Source organism: Heterodontus francisci, chromosome 34 (genome assembly GCF_036365525.1).
Source record: "Heterodontus francisci isolate sHetFra1 chromosome 34, sHetFra1.hap1, whole genome shotgun sequence".
Lineage (NCBI taxonomy): Eukaryota > Metazoa > Chordata > Chondrichthyes > Heterodontiformes > Heterodontidae > Heterodontus > Heterodontus francisci.
In genome coordinates, this window is record NC_090404.1 from 4,993,774 (window position 1) to 4,999,366 (window position 5,593).

The following is a 5,593-nucleotide window of genomic DNA, read 5'->3' on the forward strand; positions in this document are numbered from 1 at the left end:
CCCCCTCCGACCTGTTGTAAAAATATATGAAACTCCTAACACACCAGACCTTTTCTGTAGGTAAGAATGAGTGACACAAAGAAACATATCTTTATTATCATTTCCCTCTGGAGGAAGCTCTTGTCCAAGGATTCCTGTTGCCAAAACACTCTCTCTCTGCATCGACATGTTGCGGTTTCTAATAATCTCCTGGAGCGAGAGAAATCAAAGGCTTTTACAATAAAAACAACAGCAAGATCCCAGGGTTCCTTTTTTCTCTGTGAAATGGACCTATATCCAAAACAAAAAAGCAAAAGTCAATTAACACCAATACCTTCACTAATATCTAGATTTGCCGCAGCAGTTTGTTCATAGATTTCCTTGGTGGTCTAGTGGTTAGGATTCGGCGCTTTCACCGCTGCGGCCCGGGTTCGATTCCCGGTCAAGGAAAGTCGTTTTGCAAAACAGTTAATCAGTCACGTGGAGAGAAACTGTGCTCCTCACCTTTCATGAAGAAACAACATCCTGTTACATACTGAACGATGTGTATCCCCAGTAACCAGGGAAGTTCTGTGAGCAAGGCGAAGCTGATGAACCCCTGCACGACATCAACATCTAACCGCAAAAAATGCTGGAAATAGTCAGCTGGTCTGGCAGCATCCGTGGAGAGAGAAAAGCGGACTGACGTGAAATGTTTAGCTCTGCACAGATGCTGCCAGACCTGCTGAATATTTCCAGAACTTTTTGTTTTTATTTCAGATTTCCAGCGTCTGCAGTGTTTTGCTTTTATTATAAACATCTAAACACTTGGTCCCAGCTCAGAGAAAGTGTTGAGGAAGAAGGTGAAATGCTGAATCCTCTGCACTCACTCGAACAAACATTTCGCCGTTCCAAACCACGGGACAAATATCCATTACAAAATCATTAAACTCCCAAAGGAACTTCTGAATTTCCTTAAATAAAAACAAGAAATGCTGCAGCTACTCAGCAGGTCTGGCAGCATCTGTGGAGAGAGAAGCAGAGTGAACGTTTCGGGTCAGTGACCCTTCATCGGAATTTCCTTCCCTGAATCTTCGGAATCAGATCCCTCTCGTTAGGATCCATTTGGTCTCCCTCAGCCTCCGGGAAACACCATTCTAATCCTGGGAAAGGGGCGAGTTTTGTTTGGAAAGTGTCTCAACCGCACTTTCTCAAAATCACATTTCCAGGATGTGAGATTCCTGGAAAAATTCCCCATGTTTCAGCTCTGACAACCGAAGTTGGACAGGTACACAAAGGAACAATCACTGCGGGGCAGGTATACACAGAAACTAGCGCTGCGGGACAGGGATACCCAGGAACTAGCACTGCAGGGCAGGTATACACAGTAACTAGCACTGCGGGGCAGGTATACACAGTAACTAGCACTGCGGGGCAGGTATACACAGTAACTAGCGCTGCGGGACAGGGATACCCAGTAACTAGCACTGCGGGGCAGGTATACACAGTAACTAGCACTGCAAGACAGGTATACACAGGGACGAGCACTGCAGGGGCAGGTATACGCAGGAACTAGCACTGCGGGACAGGGATACCCAGGATCCAACACTGTGGAACAAATATACACAGGAACTAGCACTGCAGAGCAGGTATACCCAGGAACTAGCACTGAGGGACAGGTATACACAAGAACTGACACTGCAGGGCCGGTATATACAGGAACTTGCACTGCAGGGCAGATATATCCAGGAACTAGCACTGCAGGCCAGGCATACACAGGAACAAGCAGTGCAGAGCAGGTATACCCAGGAACTAGCACTGCAGGGCAGGTATACCCAGGAACTAGCACTGCAGAGCTGGTATACACAGGAACTAGCACTGCAGGGCAGGTATAGCCAGGAACTAGCACTGCAGGGCAGGTATACACAGGAACAAGCAGTGCAGAGCAGGTATACCCAGGAACTAGCACTGCAGAGCTGGTATACACAGGAACTAGCACTGCGGGACATATATAGACAGGAACTAGCACTGTGGGACATGTATAGACAGCAACTAACACTGCAGGGGCAGGTATACCCAGGAACTAGCACTGCAGGGGCAGGTATACCCAGGAACTAGCACTGCAGAGCAGGTATACCCAGGAACTAGCACTGCAGAGCAGGTATACCCAGGAACTAGCACTGCAGGGGCAGGTATACCCAGGAACTAACACTGCAGGGGCAGGTATACCCAGGAACTAGCACTGCAGGGGCAGGTATACCCAGGAACTAGCACTGCAGGGGCAGGTATACCCAGGAACTAGCACTGCAGGGCAGGTATACCCAGGAACTAGCACTGCAGGGGCAGGTATACCCAGGAACCAGCACTGCAGGGGCAGGTATATCCAGGAACCAGCACTGCAGGGTAGGTCCACAGAGTGTTGCGATCACGTGGTGAGGGGTGTGACTGGTTCCCACTGTTCAACTCCCACCTGACCACAGCAAGTGTTTTTGTTAACAGGGTTTTAACCCCTTTGTGTTTTATTTGTCAAATACCTGCCAGCGACTTGTTTTCTTGTGGGTTTAAAAACTGAAGATTAATTATTTATTGAACAATTTGCCTTATCATAAAATTGCTGCAAATGCACACTCACACATTCACAAGAAGTGATAGCTAGAGAGGTGGTTCGAGGTGGGGTGGGGTTTCGGGGTTCGGGATAAACCTGTTGAACTTTCCCAGAGGTCAATTTCCCTTCACTTGCAGGCCTGGGGTGTTTGTAAATTTCTCTGTTGGTTGAAAGTTCAGTTTGAAGACAGGGGATCACTTCCAATTCTCTGCTGCACATGATGAAATGTAGAATTCACAACAGGGTGCCTTCCTTTTTGGCTTGCTGGATTTCCCCCCAGCTCTCAGCTGGACAAGCTTTGGTGATGCTTTTTCCTGGGTCTCTCTCTCTCTCTCTGTCTCCACAGAGCTACCGTTTAAGCTAGAGGTCTCTCACATCTTGCTTCTGTTGGGAGACACTCCCTGTGGTGACAAACAATGGCCCAGGATGTGGCTACTTTACACCTTCTTTGTTTCATAAGAACCCATTCAATTCAAAAACGTCTCTTGACGTGGTCAGGGTGGGAGCAATTGGCACCTCTTAGCTATGGAATGTATCCTTCTGGCCTTGCCAGATAGTAGACTGTTTGAATATACAAAGGATGATTCAAGTCAAAAGCGTTGTTAATGGAGCAAGTAAAGAAAGGGAAATGGGGGACCAGTTCTGGATCAGTCATCTCACCTGCTGTTGTTGGGAATGTTTTGCTTCTCCATTCAATTATCTCACTTCTGTCCCACACTGAATAGCTCAATCTTTCTCTTCCATTGTCTGTTGTGAACATTTCATTAATCAAACAACCACAAATCACACAGGAAAAATATCTTCACTTTGATGTGAATAACGTGCAGGAGCAGTTATCTAATTTCTCCTCCGAATCTAATTAATCAAATCATTCTCGTCGTGAACACTTTCGATGTGATCCCACTGCTATCGGTCCCCCGGGAAGTGGCTCTGAGCAGTTTTGTTGGGACAAGGGTTTGAGTGGAATTCTCACTTTTAAAGTGTCATCAGTAATTGCACATTCGGCTGCAGCTACAAACCTGTCTCTCTCACTTGCAGTGAGGTGGAGGGAAGGTTTCACTGATAAACCAGCAATTGTGAGATTAACAAATGCTTTCAGGAGTTAGATTCAGTTTCAGGGCAGGGAGAGTGTCGGAGGAATGGAGAGCTGGATTCATCCGTAAAATGGCAAATTTTAAACTCAAACTCACCCAACATGGGGCTCAAACCCAGGACCCTGAGAGAAACAGTCCAATGCACTGCCACCTGAGCTAGCTCAAGTTTGTTGTTTGTTGCTTGATACTTTACATCACAGCAGGATAACTGTTGGTTTCCCCCTGGTGTCTCAGTTTGCTCTGGAAATTGGACTGACAAAAGCCTGAGGGTGTGATACATTCCACTCAATCATCAATAACATCATTCACATTTTCACTTCTTAGCTGCACCTGCTTCCAAACATTGCCATCCATTTTACTCAGGATTTGTTCCGGGATTTAATATTTACCTACATTGTGCCCTCATCCTGAAATGAGATTCTCTTCAATATCCAACACAAATGGAATTGCAACCCTGATGGACAAACAATGAAAAACAAACCCCGAGATAACATAAATCCCATGGTGCTGACCGTTACCTGCACAGCAGGCAAGGTCACGTGGTTAAGGTGTTGGAACTCAATGCCCTACTACAACCTCCTTAATAATAGATTCCAGCATTTTCACTGTGACAGATGTTAGACTAACTGGTCTGTAGTTTCCTGTTTACTGTCACCCTCTTTTCCTGAAATGAGGAGACACATAATGTGCTGATACGCTGTTTCCCGGGGCTGGAGAGTCCAGAACTAGGGCAGAGTATCAGGACAAGAGGAGCATCATTTCAGTCTGAGATGAGGAGACATTTGTTCAGTCAGAGGGTTGTGAATCTTTGGAACTGTCTCCCACAGAGCTGTGGATGCTCAGTCGATGAGTATATTGAAGGCTGAGATGGAGAGATTTTTGGACTGTAAGGGAATCAGGCGCTTTAGGGATTGTATGTGAAATTGTAGTTGATGTGGAGGATCAGTCATGATCTTATTAAATGGCAGAGCAGACTCGAGGGAGTTTATGGCCTAATCCTGCTGTTATTATTTATGTTTATATTCAGTTCCCGGACCACCCACATCAATGTTAATTATAATTTTGTATTAACAACAGTCAGAACACCCAGCTGTGTGTAGTCGTGGCTGATTGGTTAAGGCATTGACTACAAATCCATTGGTTCTCCCTGCACATGTCTGAAATCTTGCTAACTCCGCTCTGGGTATTTCTATATTGAACTGGGTCTTTGCCGAACAAGTTGTCTGTTGTGTGGAAGAATATCTTGCAATTTCCAACCGCTACAGGGGTTTCCTCATTTCCATTTAGCTGCAAGCATTCATGAAATCTTTGGTCACAAATCGATCAAGAGTGAGGCAAGTGGGTAATTCTCTTTCTCTCTCTCTCTCTCAGTCTGTCTCTCTTTAGCTCTCCATCACTCTCGGTCTACGTGTCTTTGTGTTTTGCTCTATGTGTCTTTCAGTCCCCCGAGGGGGGTGAACACATTTTTACCATCTCAGCCTGCATTCCTATTATTTATGTTGTTTCATATTCAAATATTACAGATGGAAATATCAGGATAAATAGATACAAGAGGAGATGGCATCTTTCTGTATTGTCTTCAGTGGAGACTATTTAGTGACTCAGTGCCCGTATGCTGCAAAGCGGATGATGATTGAAATTGTCACTGAGCAACATTGAAACAGACTGAGACTGAGTAGTTGTGATCCAGTGGTTAGGATAATGGGGACATTGAGAGAATGAATTAATAAATAAAAATAGACCAAACTGAAATCCCTCTGACATTAGGAATTGTTTCTACTGCTGTCAGAGTTCTCGCAATGAAAAGGAAAATAAAAGTTCACTCACAACTTTGGCGGAACGCAGAGGTTATAATAACCAGGAAAGTCTGAGCAGGCTGAGGTTCTTTTCTCCAGAAAGAGAAGGCTGAGAGATGACCTGATAGAATTTGGGAAGC

General features: G+C 45.4%; 1 non-coding gene across 1 annotated transcript; it reads left to right on the forward strand.

Annotated features, from left to right (window-relative positions):
* The first annotated feature begins 357 nt into the window (after positions 1-357).
* trnae-uuc (transfer RNA glutamic acid (anticodon UUC)) lies at positions 358-429 on the forward strand. The gene has a single exon. It is a non-coding gene; the product is annotated as a tRNA-Glu (tRNA).
* Positions 430-5,593: the final 5,164 nt, after the last annotated feature.